Consider the following 16,474-nt stretch of genomic DNA (forward strand, 5'->3'; position numbering starts at 1 on the left):
GTCCGATGTGGAAAGTTAGAACCAGTTAACAAGTAGTACATGATGGTTGTCTGATGTAGGGAAGTTAGTCAGTTAACAAGCAGTACGATGGTTGTCCGACGTGGTGAAAAGTTAGTCAGTTAACAAGCAGTACATGATGGTTGTCCGATGTAGGAAAGTTAGCCAGCCAACAAGTAGCACATGATGTTTGTCTGATGTAGGAAAGTTAGTCAGTTAACAAGTAGTACATGCTGAGTGTCCGATGTAGGAAAGTTAGTCAGCTAACAAGCAGTACATGCTGGTTGTCCGATGTAGGAAAGTTAGTCAGCCAACAAGCAGTACATGCTGGTTGTCCGATGGTAGTTAGAAAGTTATCAAGCCATGGTCAACAAGCAGCTACATGATGCTGAGTGTCCGACGTGGGAGGAGTTAGCCAGTTAACAAGCAGTACATGCTGGTTGTCCGATGTAGGAAAGTTAGACCAGTTAACAAGCAGTACATGATGGTCTGTCCGACGTAGGAAAGTTAACAAGCCAACAAGCAGTACATGATGGTTGTCTGACGTGGAAAGTTAGTCAGTTAACAAGCAGTACATGATGTAGTTGTCCGATGGTGGAAAGTTAATCAGCCAACAAGCAGTACATGCTGAGTGTCCCATGTAGTTAACAAAGCTACATGCTGATGTCCTGACGGTTAACAGTTAACAAGTAAAGTACAATTGCTGGTTTGTCCGACGGTAGGAAAGTTAGTCAGTTAACAAGTAGTACATGCTGGTTGTCCTCGATGGTGGTTAGAATTTCAGTTAACAAGCAGCACTACTGTTTGTCCGATGGGAAAGTTAGTCAGTTAACAAGTAGTACATGATGGTTTGTCTGATGTAGGAAAGTTAGTCAGTTAACAAGCAGTACATGATGGTTTGTCTGGTGGAAAGTTAACAAGCCGCGTGTCTGATTGTAGGAAAGTTAGACCAGTTAACAAGCAGTACATGCTGGTTGTCCGATGGTGGAAAGTAGTCAGTAACAAGCAGTACATTATGGTTGTCTGATGTAGTAAAGTTACTAAGTTAACAAGTGCGCATGATGTCTGTCCTGATGTAGGAAAGTTAGTCAGTTAACAAGCAGTACGCTGAGTGTCCGATGTAGGAAAGTTAGTCAAACAAGCAGTTTACCTGGTTGTCAGTTAACAAGTAAAGTACATGATGGTCTGTCCTGACGCCATCAGTTAACAAGCAGTACATGATGGTTGTCCATGTGTTGTATCAGTAACAAGCAAAGTACACGATGTTTGTCCGAGTTTAACAGCCGCTAACGCAGTACATGATGTTTGTCTGATGTAGGAAAGTTAGTCAGTTAACAAGCAGTACTACGCTGGTTGTCCGACGTGGTGAGTTAGTCAGCCAACAAGCAGTAAGTTGTCTGATGTAGCAGTTTAACAGTTAACAAGTAGTACATGATGGTTGTCCGATGTAGGAAAGTTATCAAGCCAACAAGTAGTACATGATGGTTGTCCGATGTGGAAAGTTAGTCAGTTAACAAGCAGTACATGATGGTTGTCTGATGGTGAAAGTTAGACAGTTAACAAGTAGTACATGATGCTTGTCCGATGGTGATGTCAGCCAACAAGCAGTAATGCGGTAGTTAGTCAGTTAACAAGTAGTACATACGTGGAAAGTTTTCAAGAGTGTCTGATGTAGGAAAGTTAGTCAGCCAACAAGCAGTACATGCTGGTTGTCCGATGTGGTGAAAGTTAGTCAGTTAACAAGCAGTACACGCTGGTTGTCCTGATGTGGAAAGTTAGTCAGTACAACAAGCAATACATGATGGTTGTCTGATGTAGGAAAGTTAAGTCAGTTAACAAGTAGTACATGCTGAGTGTCCGATGTAGGAAAGTTAGTCAGTTAACAAGTAGTACATGATGTTGTCTGATGTAGGAAAGTAAAGTTAGTCAGCCAACAAGCAGTACATGATGGTTGTCTGATGTGGAGGAAAGTTAGTCAGTTAACAAGTAGTACATGCTGGTTGTCTGATGTAGGAAAGTTAGAGACCAGCTAACAAGCAATACATGATGGTTGTCTGATGTAGGAAAAAGTTAGACCAGTAAACAAGTAATACATGATGGTTGTCTGATGTAGGAAAGTTAGACCAGTTAACAAGTAATACATGATGGTTGTCTGATGTAGGGAAAGAAGTTAGACCAGTTAACAAGTAATACATGATGGTTGTCTGATGTAGGAAAGTTAGACCAGTTAACAAGTAATACATGATGGTTGTCTGATGTGGAAAGTTAGTCCAGTTAACAAGTAGTACATGCTGGTTGTCTGATGTAGGAAAGTTAGACCAGTTAACAAGTAATACATGATGGTTGTCTGATGTAGGAAAGTTAGTCCAGTTAATAAGTAGTACATGCTGGTTGTCTGATGCAGGAAAGTTAATCCAGTTAACAAGTAGTTCACTGGTCAGAAGAAATGCTATAGATGAACAGTTTGACTGTACAGTTTAATTCTTGTAACATCAAATTGTTGTTTTTATTTAACACGAAATTCAACGTTTCGCTTTACAGCTTTTTCTGAGGCGTCACACTAAAAGACAAACCGAAACTTGTGAGTGTGAGATAAAGTTGGCGAGGCTGCACTACGTTTATTTCTTCTTATATTATATTGTCTTCTGCTCGTTAATATGAACCAGAAATCTGTATTATTTGTAGGCATTGCTGGAAGAGTTGAGTTATGTCGTTGAAACGACATTAATGAGGAAGTTTATTGTTTACAATCCTACTTTAGTTTTAAATTCAGCTCTGTTTTGGGAACAGTTTTTCTTTTCTCTTTATAGTACAGAACCGACTTCACTGAAGGGATCTTAGAACCGATCTCTTTAGAGTCTTGTTTCATTTATGTTTAGCGTAAACACAAACGCAGTGTTCATCCATAACAGATTTCAACCTGGTGAACACCATGTACACCACTTTTTCTTCCTATTCGAAAAACTTTCTGGGCCAACTATCAAACTCAGCTCACTCTGAGAAAGACCAGCTTCAGACAAAGACCTGTACAGTATAAAAAATGGCATTTCCAGTAATGTTATTATAGCATGGTTATTTTAAATATATACAGAAGGTGTTCCGTAACGTTACACAGTCAGACACCAGGAAGTCTTGAGTTGTTAGGTCGAAACGTTTTCCACAGAACTTATTAACAGGTGGAGTCTGTTAACAACGCTTTTCAACTATACGTTAGTTGTTTAAGCCTTACCTGAAGTACATTAAAATGATTATAACGGGATCACTCAGAATCTATATAAAGAAAGCGTTGCTTTCCTAACCTGTACATTCAGGTTAAAGTTGTTAAAGCGTAACCTACCTTAATCTGTATAAAGAAAGCGTTGCTCTCCCATCCTGTACACTCAGGTTAAAGTTGCTAAAACGTAACCTACCTACATCTACATCAAGAAAGCGTTGCTTTCCTGACCTGTACACTCAGGTTAAAGTTGCTAAAATGTGACCTACCTACATCTACATCAAGAAAGCGATTCTAAAACCTATGGAAACATTTTAAATATGTGTTCTTTCTTATAACAAAGCCACATCGGGCTATCTGCTGTGTCCACCGAGGGGAATCGAATCCCTAATCTTAGCATTGTAAATCCGAAGACTTACCGCTGTCCCACCAGGGAATTTTTTAAAAACTTTTCTTTGATATATTGACTGCAATAGATGGCACTACGGTAAATCTCCATATAATACTAACACAACACTTGATGTGGAACGCTAACACAATATTCGTAACAATGGAAACAATCTTTATTTCTGTATGGTTAGATTCAACGTAATTTTTATTGGCAATTACTGCATCTCCAATCAAATCACTCATTACTTGGGGTTCGTAAAAAGCAACAATAAATATCTCTTGAGTACGTACGTACGAAAAATAAATCTGTATAGATTGTCATTTGGAAGAATGTCTTTACGTCACGCGGGCCAGACACTTATTGGACACAGCTAGATTTATAATGGTACTTCTCTTTTATTATTATTGAACTATATTCTCTGAAGGTGTAACAATTTATAACCCGAAAGAACAGCATATGTTAATCAGAGATGTTGAGGGTTTGACAGTTTTACTCGCATGACCTCCCAGCTCTAGAAGAGTGAACAGTGGGACCTTAGATTGGGCCATGATAATTGACAAATCTGCGCGTGCACCCCCCATCAGGTGTAGCCGCTGCGCACGTGTCTAGTATGCTCAGCACTGTATTGATTTGGCACCAGGATGCGCCGTAAAGTGGAGTAGCCTGTTGAATCAGTCGCCAAAACGATCGTCTTAACGACTTACGAAAACGAGATTATAAAAACATTGATCGTCTCGTGATGATGCGTTTAATTCATAAAATCGTTTTTCTACTAACACACGAACAATATCTGTAGCTTTATAAAGTATCTTCGTTATTTATGCGTGTGGCTATCACAAAAACGTGCAGGTGCTATGTTGGTTTCAGACATAAAAGGAAATTTTATTACAATTAACATAGCTTATTTCATGTATTACTCCTAACGATAACGACTATTCGGCCGTTTGGTCTGTTCGTTTGTCCGGTAGTAAAGAATGTGGATAAAAGCTATCAGAAGCTGTCAGGTAATGCAAGGTTTGAGCTACTTAGAAAAGAGAATAAATTACAGAGACATCTGTCAAAACGTAAAGAAAACAAAAACAAACATGCTGGTGTTGATTTATGGGGAGAATTACAATAACATTAAACCTATAGGTTCATAATGTGGCTTTTCTTTCATATTTCAAGTAATTTTACCTGGCTTTGTGCAATTATTGCTGTCATAAAAAACGCAGGCACACAAACCAGGTGCGACGTCAAAAGCATTATTACACCTAAACTAATTCCGTTAGGGTCACTGTAGTTTCATGCTCTTGATTTTTAACAAAAGAAGGGTGCATCAGTTTGTCTCTTAAGTAGGGGTTATAAAATGGAAAGTAGAATAAATGAATGTATTTTAAATATTTAGAATATCGACTTGTATTTTAAACGAAAAGATATCTAATCGTTGTTTCTATTTGGCAGAATGCAATTAATACGAGAGTGATAAGAAAAACACAACTCAAACACGTTGTGTTTCTATTAACTCTGGGACATTTATTCTTATCTAAAAGACGAGATCATTTTTTCTCAAAAATGTCCCATTAAAGGTAGTGAATCCGCTTGATACAGATAGGAATGTCTTTCGTATTGATTTGAAACCACCAGAATATCGGTTTCTATGGCTGCAGAAGTGAGGTATATAACTAGAAAGGTTTCTATGTATCTGTAACCATAGTCATTACACGAATAGAGGCTATGCAACAGGAGAAATGGGCTTTATCAATGAAATAATACTAATTATATCTAAGTGTGTGTATGTGTGTTTCTTATAATAAAGCCACATCGGGATATCTGCTGAATCCATCGAAGGGAATCGAACACCTGAATTTACCATTGTAAATCTGTAGATTTACCGTTCTACCAGCGAAAGACTATATCTAAGTGATGACATCCATAACAAGAAGAATGGTCTATATAAGTAAAGTAATAATCATTATATCTCAGTAACGGCATCACTAAGTAGAAGAATGGTCTATATAAGTGAAATAATAGTCATTATGTCTGAGTAATGGCATCACTAAGTAGAAGAATGGTCTATATAAGTGAAATAATACTCATTATGTCTGAGTAATGGCATCACTGAGTAGAAAAATGGTCTATATAAGTGAAATAATAGTCATTATGTCTGAGTAATGGCATCACCAAGTCGAAGAATGGTCTATATAAGTGAAGTAATAGTAATCATGTCTGAGTAATAGCATAACTAGGTAGAAGAATGGTCTATATAAGAGAAATAATAGTCATTATGTCTGAGTAATGGCATCACTAAGTAGAAGAATGGTCTATATAAGTGAAATAATAGTCATTATGTGTGAGTAATGGCATCACTAAGTAGAAGAATGGTCTATATAAGTGAAATAATAGTCATTATGTCTGAGTAATGGCATCACTAAGTAGAAGAATGGTCTATATAAGTGAAATAATAGTCATTATGTCTGAGTAATGGCATCACTAAGTAGAAGAATGGTCTATATAAGTGAAATAATAGTCATTATGTCTGAGTAATGGCATCACTAAGTAGAAGAATGGTCTATATAAGTGAAATAATAGTCATTATGTCAGAGTAATGGCATCACTAAGTAGAAGAATGGTCTATATAAGTAAAATAATAGTCATTATGTGTGAGTAATGGCATCACTAAGTAGAAAAATGGTCTATATAAGTGAAATAATAGTCATTATGTCTGAGTAATGGCATCACTAAGTCGAAGAATGGTCTATATAAGTGAAGTAATAGTAATTATGTCTGAGTAATGGCATCACTAAGTAGAAGAATGGTCTATATAAGAGAAATAATAGTCATTATGTCTGAGTAATGGCATCACGAAGTAGAAGAATGGTCTAGATAAGTGAAATAATAATCATTATGTCTGAGTAATGGCATCACTGAGTAGAAGAATGGTCTATATAAGTGAAATAATAGTCATTATGTCTGAGTAATGGCATCACTAAGTAGAAGAATGGTCTATATATGTGAAATAATAGTCATTATGTCTGAGTAATGGCAACACTAAATAGAAGAATGATCTATATAAGTGAAATAATAGTCATTATGTCTGATTAATGGCATCACTAAGTAGAAGAGTGGTGTATAGTAGTGAAATAATAGTAATTATGTCTGAGTAATGGCATCACTAAGTAGAAGAATGGTCTATATAAGTGAAATAATAGTCATTATGTGTGAGTAATGGCATCACTAAGTAGAAAAATGGTCTATATAAGTGAAATAATAGTCATTATGTCTGAGTAATGGCATCACTAAGTCGAAGAATGGTCTATATAAGTGAAGTAATAGTAATTATGTCTGAGTAATGGCATCACTAAGTAGAAGAATGGTCTAGATAAGTGAAATAATAGTCATTATGTCTGAGTAATGGCATCACTAAGTAGAAGAATGGTCTATATAAGAGAAATAATAGTCATTATGTCTGAGTAATGGCATCACGAAGTAGAAGAATGGTCTATATAAGTGAAATAATAGTCAGTATGTCTGAGTAATGGCATCACTAAATGGAAGAATGGTCTATATAAGAGAAATAATAGTCATTATGATTGAGTAATGGCATCACGAAGTAGAAGAATGGTCTAGATAAGTGAAATAATAGTCATTATGTCTGAGTAATGGCATCACTAAGTAGAAGAATGGTCTATATAAGTGAAGTAATAGTAATTATGTCTGAGTAATAGCATAACTAGGTAGAAGAATGGTCTATATAAGTGAAATAATAGTCATTATGTCTGAGTAATGGCATCACTAAATGGAAGAATGGTCTATATAAGAGAAATAATAGTCATTATGTCTGAGTAATGGCATCACGAAGTAGAAGAATGGTCTAGATAAGTGAAATAATAGTCATTATGTCTGAGTAATGGCATCACTAAGTAGAAGAATGGTCTATATAAGTGAAATAATAGTCATTATGTCTGAGTAATGGCAACACTAAGTAGAAGAATGATCTATATAAGTGAAATAATAGTCATTATGTCTGATTAATGGCATCACTAAGTAGAAGAGTGGTGTATAGTAGTGAAATAATAGTAATTATGTCTGAGTAATGGCATCACTAAATAGAAGAATGGTCTATATAAGAGAAATAATAGTCTTTATGTCTGAGTAATAGCATCACTAAGTTGAAGAATGGTCTATATAATGAAGTAATAATCATTATGCCTGAGTAATGGCATCACTAAGTAGAAGAATGGTCTATATAAGTGAAATAATAGTAATTATGTCTGAGTAATGGCATCACTAAGTAGAAGAATGGTCTATATAAGTGAAATAATAGTCATTATGTCTGAGTAATGGCATCACTAAGAAGAAGAGTGGTCTATATAAGTGAAATAATAGTCATTATGTCTCAGTAATGGCATCACTAAGTAGAAGAATGGTCTATATAAGAGAAGTAATAGTAATTATGTCTGAGTAATAGCATAACTAGGTAGAAGAATGGTCTATATAAGTGAAATAATAGTCATTATGTCTGAGTAATGGCATCACTAAGTCGAAGAATGGTCTATATAAGAGAAATAATAGTCATTATGTCTGAGTAATGGCATCACGAAGTAGAAGAATGGTCTATATAAGTGAAATAATAGTCAGTATGTCTGAGTAATGGCATCACTAAATGGAAGAATGGTCTATATAAGAGAAATAATAGTCATTATGTCTGAGTAATGGCATCACGAAGTAGAAGAATGGTCTAGATAAGTGAAATAATAGTCATTATGTCTGAGTAATAGCATAACTAGGTAGAAGAATGGTCTATATAAGTGAAATAATAGTCATTATGTCTGAGTAATGGCAACACTAAGTAGAAGAATGATCTATATAAGTGAAATAATAGTCATTATGTCTGATTAATGGCATCACTAAGTAAAAGAGTGGTGTATAGTAGTGAAATAATAGTAATTATGTCTGAGTAATGGCATCACTAAATAGAAGAATGGTCTATATAAGAGAAATAATAGTCTTTATGTCTGAGTAATAGCATCACTAAGTTGAAGAATGGTCTATATAATGAAGTAATAATCATTATGCCTGAGTAATGGCATCACTAAGTAGAAGAATGGTCTATATAAGTGAAATAATAGTAATTATGTCTGAGTAATGGCATCACTAAGTAGAAGAATGGTCTATATAAGTGAAATAATAGTCATTATGTCTGAGTAATGGCATCACTAAGAAGAAGAGTGGTCTATATAAGTGAAATAATAGTCATTATGTCTCAGTAATGGCATCACTAAGTAGAAGAATGGTCTATATAAGTGAAGTAATAGTAATTATGTCTGAGTAATAGCATAACTAGGTAGAAGAATGGTCTATATAAGTGAAATAATAGTCAGTATGTCTGAGTAATGGCATCACTAAGTAGAAGAATGGTCTATATAAGTGAAGTAATAGTAATTATGTCTGAGTAATAGCATAACTAGGTAGAAGAATGGTCTATATAAGTGAAATAATAGTCATTATGTCTGAGTAATGGCATCACTAAGTAGAAGAATGGTCTATATAAGAGAAATAATAGTCATTATGTCTGAGTAATGGCATCACGAAGCAGAAGAATGGTCTAGATAAGTGAAATAATAGTCATTATGTCTGAGTAATGGCATCACTAAGTAGAAGAATGGTCTATATAAGAGAAATAATAGTCATTATGTCTGAGTAATGGCATCACGAAGTAGAAGAATGGTCTATATAAGAGAAATAATAGTCATTATGTCTGAGTAATGGCATCACGAAGTAGAAGAATGGTCTATATAAGTAAAATAATAGTCATTATGTCTGAGTAATGGCAACACTAAGTAGAAGAATGATCTATATAAGTGAAATAATAGTCATTATGTCTGAGTAATGGCATCACGAAGTAGAAGAATGGTCTATATAAGTGAAATAATAGTCAGTATGTCTGAGTAATGGCATCACTAAATGGAAGAATGGTCTATATAAGAGAAATAATAGTCATTATGTCTGAGTAATGGCATCACGAAGTAGAAGAATGGTCTAGATAAGTGAAATAATAGTCATTATGTCTGAGTAATGGCATCACTAAGTAGAAGAATGGTCTATATAAGTGAAATAATAGTCATTATGTCTGAGTAATGGCAACACTAAGTAGAAGAATGATCTATATAAGTGAAATAATAGTCATTATGTCTGATTAATGGCATCACTAAGTAGAAGAGTGGTGTATAGTAGTGAAATAATAGTAATTATGTCTGAGTAATGGCATCACGAAGTAGAAGAATGGTCTAGATAAGTGAAATAATAGTCATTATGTCTGAGTAATGGCATCACTAAGTAGAAGAATGGTCTATATAAGTGAAATAATAGTCATTATGTCTGAGTAATGGCAACACTAAGTAGAAGAATGATCTATATAAGTGAAATAATAGTCATTATGTCTGATTAATGGCATCACTAAGTAGAAGAGTGGTGTATAGTAGTGAAATAATAGTAATTATGTCTGAGTAATGGCATCACTAAATAGAAGAATGGTCTATATAAGAGAAATAATAGTCTTTATGTCTGAGTAATAGCATCACTAAGTTGAAGAATGGTCTATATAATGAAGTAATAATCATTATGCCTGAGTAATGGCATCACTAAGTAGAAGAATGGTCTATATAAGTGAAATAATAGTAATTATGTCTGAGTAATGGCATCACTAAGTAGAAGAATGGTCTATATAAGTGAAATAATAGTCATTATGTCTGAGTAATGGCATCACGAAGTAGAAGAATGGTCTATATAAGTGAAATAATAGTCAGTATGTCTGAGTAATGGCATCACTAAATGGAAGAATGGTCTATATAAGAGAAATAATAGTCATTATGTCTGAGTAATGGCATCACTGAAGCAGAAGAATGGTCTAGATAAGTGAAATAATAGTCATTATGTCTGAGTAATAGCATAACTAGGTAGAAGAATGGTCTATATAAGTGAAATAATAGTCATTATGTCTGAGTAATGGCAACACTAAGTAGAAGAATGATCTATATAAGTGAAATAATAGTCATTATGTCTGATTAATGGCATCACTAAGTAAAAGAGTGGTGTATAGTAGTGAAATAATAGTAATTATGTCTGAGTAATGGCATCACTAAATAGAAGAATGGTCTATATAAGAGAAATAATAGTCTTTATGTCTGAGTAATAGCATCACTAAGTTGAAGAATGGTCTATATAATGAAGTAATAATCATTATGCCTGAGTAATGGCATCACTAAGTAGAAGAATGGTCTATATAAGTGAAATAATAGTAATTATGTCTGAGTAATGGCATCACTAAGTAGAAGAATGGTCTATATAAGTGAAATAATAGTCATTATGTCTGAGTAATGGCATCACTAAGAAGAAGAGTGGTCTATATAAGTGAAATAATAGTCATTATGTCTCAGTAATGGCATCACTAAGTAGAAGAATGGTCTATATAAGTGAAGTAATAGTAATTATGTCTGAGTAATAGCATAACTAGGTAGAAGAATGGTCTATATAAGTGAAATAATAGTCAGTATGTCTGAGTAATGGCATCACTAAGTAGAAGAATGGTCTATATAAGTGAAGTAATAGTAATTATGTCTGAGTAATAGCATAACTAGGTAGAAGAATGGTCTATATAAGTGAAATAATAGTCATTATGTCTGAGTAATGGCATCACTAAGTAGAAGAATGGTCTATATAAGAGAAATAATAGTCATTATGTCTGAGTAATGGCATCACGAAGTAGAAGAATGGTCTAGATAAGTGAAATAATAGTCATTATGTCTGAGTAATGGCATCACTAAGTAGAAGAATGGTCTATATAAGAGAAATAATAGTCATTATGTCTGAGTAATGGCATCACGAAGTAGAAGAATGGTCTATATAAGAGAAATAATAGTCATTATGTCTGAGTAATGGCATCACGAAGTAGAAGAATGGTCTATATAAGTAAAATAATAGTCATTATGTCTGAGTAATGGCAACACTAAGTAGAAGAATGATCTATATAAGTGAAATAATAGTCATTATGTCTGAGTAATGGCATCACTAAGAAGAAGAGTGGTCTATATAAGTGAAATAATAGTCATTATGTCTGAGTAATGGCATCACTAAGTAGAAGAATGGTCTATATAAGAGAAATAATAGTCATTATGTGTGAGTAATGGCATCACTAAGTAGAAAAATGGTCTATATAAGAGAAATAATAGTCATTATGTTTGAGTAATGGCATCACGAAGTAGAAGAATGGTCTATATAAGAGAAATAATAGTCATTATGTCTGAGTAATGGCATCACGAAGTAGAAGAATGGTCTAGATAAGAGAAATAATAGTCATTATGTCTGAGTAATGGCATCACGAAGTAGAAGAATGGTCTATATAAGTGAAATAATAGTCAGTATGTCTGAGTAATGGCAACACTGAGTAGAAGAATGATCTATATAAGTGAAATAATAGTCATTATGTCTGAGTAATGGCATCACTGAGTAGAAGAATGGTCTATATGAATGAAATAATAGTCATTATGTCTGAGTAATGGCATCACTAAGTACAAGAATGGTCTATATAAGTGAAATAATAGTCATTATGTCTGAGTAATGGCATCAGTAAGTAGAAGAATTGTCAATATAAGTGAGGTAATAGTAATTATGTCTTTGTAATAGCATCACTAAGTTGAAGAATGGTCTAGATAAGTGAAATAATAGTCATTATGTCTGAGTAATGGCATCACTAAGTAGTAGAATGGTCTATATAAGTGAAATAATAGTCATTATGTCTGAGTAATGGCATCACTAAGTAGAAGAATGGTCTATATAAGAGAAATAATAGTCATTATGTCTGAGTAATGGCATCATTAAGTAGAAGAATGGTCTATATAAGAGAAATAATAGTCATTATGTCTGAGTAATAGCATCACTAAATAGAAATATGGTCTATATAAGAGAAATAATAGTCTTTATGTCTAAGTAATAGCATCACTAAGTTGAAGAATGGTCTAGATAAGTGAAATAATAGTCATTATGTGTGAGTAATGGCATCACTAAGTAGAAGAATGGTCTATATAAGAGAAATAATAGTCATTATGTCTGAGTAATGGCATCATTAAGTAGAAGAATGGTCTATATAAGAGAAATAATAGTCATTATGTCTGAGTAATGGCATCACTAAGTAGAAGAATGGTCTATATAAGTGAAATAATAGTCATTATGTCTGAGTAATGGCATCACTAAATAGAAGAATGGTCTATATAAGAGATATAATAGTCTTTATGTCTGAGTAATAGCATCACTAAGTTGAAGAATGGTCTAGATAAGTGAAATAATAGTCATTATGTCTGAGTAATGGCATCACTAAGTAGAAGAATGGTCTATATAATGAAGTAATAATAATTATGTCTGAGTAATGGCATCACTAAGTAGAAGAATGGTCTATATAAGTGAAATAATAGTTATTATGTCTGAGTAATGGCATCACTAAGTAGAAGAATGGTCTACATAAGTGAAGTAATAGTCATTATGACTGAGTAATAGCATAACTAAATAGAAGAATGGTCTATATAATGAAGTAATAGTCATTATGTCTGAGTAATGACATCAGTAACTAGAAGAATGGTCTATATAAGTGAAGTAATAGTCATTATGTCTGAGTAATGGCATCACTAAGTAGAAGAATGGTCTAGATAAGTGAAATAATATTCATTATGTCTGAGTAATGGCATCACTAAGTAGAAGAATGGTCTATATAAGAGAAATAATAGTCATTATGTCTGAGTAATGGCATCACGAAGTAGAAGAATGGTCTATATAAGAGAAATAATAGTCATTATGTCTGAGTAATGGCATCACGAAGTAGAAGAATGGTCTATATAAGTAAAATAATAGTCATTATGTCTGAGTAATGGCAACACTAAGTAGAAGAATGATCTATATAAGTGAAATAATAGTCATTATGTCTGAGTAATGGCATCACTAAGAAGAAGAGTGGTCTATATAAGTGAAATAATAGTCATTATGTCTGAGTAATGGCATCACTAAGTAGAAGAATGGTCTATATAAGAGAAATAATAGTCATTATGTCTGAGTAATGGCATCACGAAGTAGAAGAATGGTCTATATAAGTAAAATAATAGTCATTATGTCTGAGTAATGGCAACACTAAGTAGAAGAATGATCTATATAAGTGAAATAATAGTCATTATGTCTGAGTAATGGCATCACTAAGAAGAAGAGTGGTCTATATAAGTGAAATAATAGTCATTATGTCTGAGTAATGGCATCACTAAGTAGAAGAATGGTCTATATAAGAGAAATAATAGTCATTATGTGTGAGTAATGGCATCACTAAGCAGAAAAATGGTCTATATAAGAGAAATAATAGTCATTATGTTTGAGTAATGGCATCACGAAGTAGAAGAATGGTCTATATAAGAGAAATAATAGTCATTATGTCTGAGTAATGGCATCACGAAGTAGAAGAATGGTCTAGATAAGAGAAATAATAGTCATTATGTCTGAGTAATGGCATCACGAAGTAGAAGAATGGTCTATATAAGTGAAATAATAGTCAGTATGTCTGAGTAATGGCAACACTGAGTAGAAGAATGATCTATATAAGTGAAATAATAGTCATTATGTCTGAGTAATGGCATCACTGAGTAGAAGAATGGTCTATATGAATGAAATAATAGTCATTATGTCTGAGTAATGGCATCACCAAGCAGAAGAATGGTCTATATAAGTGAAATAATAGTCATTATGTCTGAGTAATGGCATCAGTAAGTAGAAGAATGGTCAATATAAGTGAGGTAATAGTAATTATGTCTCTTGTAATAGCATCACTAAGTTGAAGAATGGTCTAGATAAGTGAAATAATAGTCATTATGTCTGAGTAATGGCATCACTAAGTAGAAGAATGGTCTATATAAGTGAAATAATAGTCATTATGTCTGAGTAATGGCATCACTAAGTAGAAGAATGGTCTATATAAGAGAAATAATAGTCATTATGTCTGAGTAATGGCATCATTAAGTAGAAGAATGGTCTATATAAGAGAAATAATAGTCATTATGTCTGAGTAATAGCATCACTAAATAGAAATATGGTCTATATAAGAGAAATAATAGTCTTTATGTCTAAGTAATAGCATCACTAAGTTGAAGAATGGTCTAGATAAGTGAAATAATAGTCATTATGTGTGAGTAATGGCATCACTAAGTAGAAGAATGGTCTATATAAGAGAAATAATAGTCATTATGTCTGAGTAATGGCATCATTAAGTAGAAGAATGGTCTATATAAGAGAAATAATAGTCATTATGTCTGAGTAATGGCATCACTAAGTAGAAGAATGGTCTATATAAGTGAAATAATAGTCATTATGTCTGAGTAATGGCATCACTAAATAGAAGAATGGTCTATATAAGAGATATAATAGTCTTTATGTCTGAGTAATAGCATCACTAAGTTGAAGAATGGTCTAGATAAGTGAAATAATAGTCATTATGTCTGAGTAATGGCATCACTAAGTAGAAGAATGGTCTATATAATGAAGTAATAATAATTATGTCTGAGTAATGGCATCACTAAGTAGAAGAATGGTCTATATAAGTGAAATAATAGTTATTATGTCTGAGTAATGGCATCACTAAGTAGAAGAATGGTCTACATAAGTGAAGTAATAGTCATTATGACTGAGTAATAGCATAACTAAATAGAAGAATGGTCTATATAATGAAGTAATAGTCATTATGTCTGAGTAATGACATCAGTAACTAGAAGAATGGTCTATATAAGTGAAGTAATAGTCATTATGTCTGAGTAATGGCATCACTAAGTAGAAGAATGGTCTATATAAGTGAAATAATATTCATTATGTCTGAGTAATGGCATCACTAAGTAGAAGAATGGTCTATATAAGAGAAATAATAGTCATTATGTCTGAGTAATGGCATCACGAAGTAGAAGAATGGTCTATATAAGAGAAATAATAGTCATTATGTCTGAGTAATGGCATCACGAAGTAGAAGAATGGTCTATATAAGTAAAATAATAGTCATTATGTCTGAGTAATGGCAACACTAAGTAGAAGAATGATCTATATAAGTGAAATAATAGTCATTATGTCTGAGTAATGGCATCACTAAGAAGAAGAGTGGTCTATATAAGTGAAATAATAGTCATTATGTCTGAGTAATGGCATCACTAAGTAGAAGAATGGTCTATATAAGAGAAATAATAGTCATTATGTCTGAGTAATGGCATCATGAAGTAGAAGAATGGTCTATATAAGTAAAATAATAGTCATTATGTCTGAGTAATGGCAACACTAAGTAGAAGAATGATCTATATAAGTGAAATAATAGTCATTATGTCTGAGTAATGGCATCACTAAGAAGAAGAGTGGTCTATATAAGTGAAATAATAGTCATTATGTCTGAGTAATGGCATCACTAAGTAGAAAAATGGTCTATATAAGAGAAATAATAGTCATTATGTTTGAGTAATGGCATCACGAAGTAGAAGAATGGTCTATATAAGAGAAATAATAGTCATTATGTCTGAGTAATGGCATCACGAAGTAGAAGAATGGTCTAGATAAGAGAAATAATAGTCATTATGTCTGAGTAATGGCATCACGAAGTAGAAGAATGGTCTATATAAGTGAAATAATAGTCAGTATGTCTGAGTAATGGCAACACTGAGTAGAAGAATGATCTATATAAGTGAAATAATAGTCATTATGTCTGAGTAATGGCATCACTGAGTAGAAGAATGGTCTATATGAATGAAATAATAGTCATTATGTCTGAGTAATGGCATCACTAAGTACAAGAATGGTCTATATAAGTGAAATAATAGTCATTATGTCTGAGT

Source organism: Tachypleus tridentatus, chromosome 10 (genome assembly GCF_004210375.1).
Source record: "Tachypleus tridentatus isolate NWPU-2018 chromosome 10, ASM421037v1, whole genome shotgun sequence".
NCBI classification, from domain to species: Eukaryota; Metazoa; Arthropoda; class Merostomata; order Xiphosura; family Limulidae; genus Tachypleus; species Tachypleus tridentatus.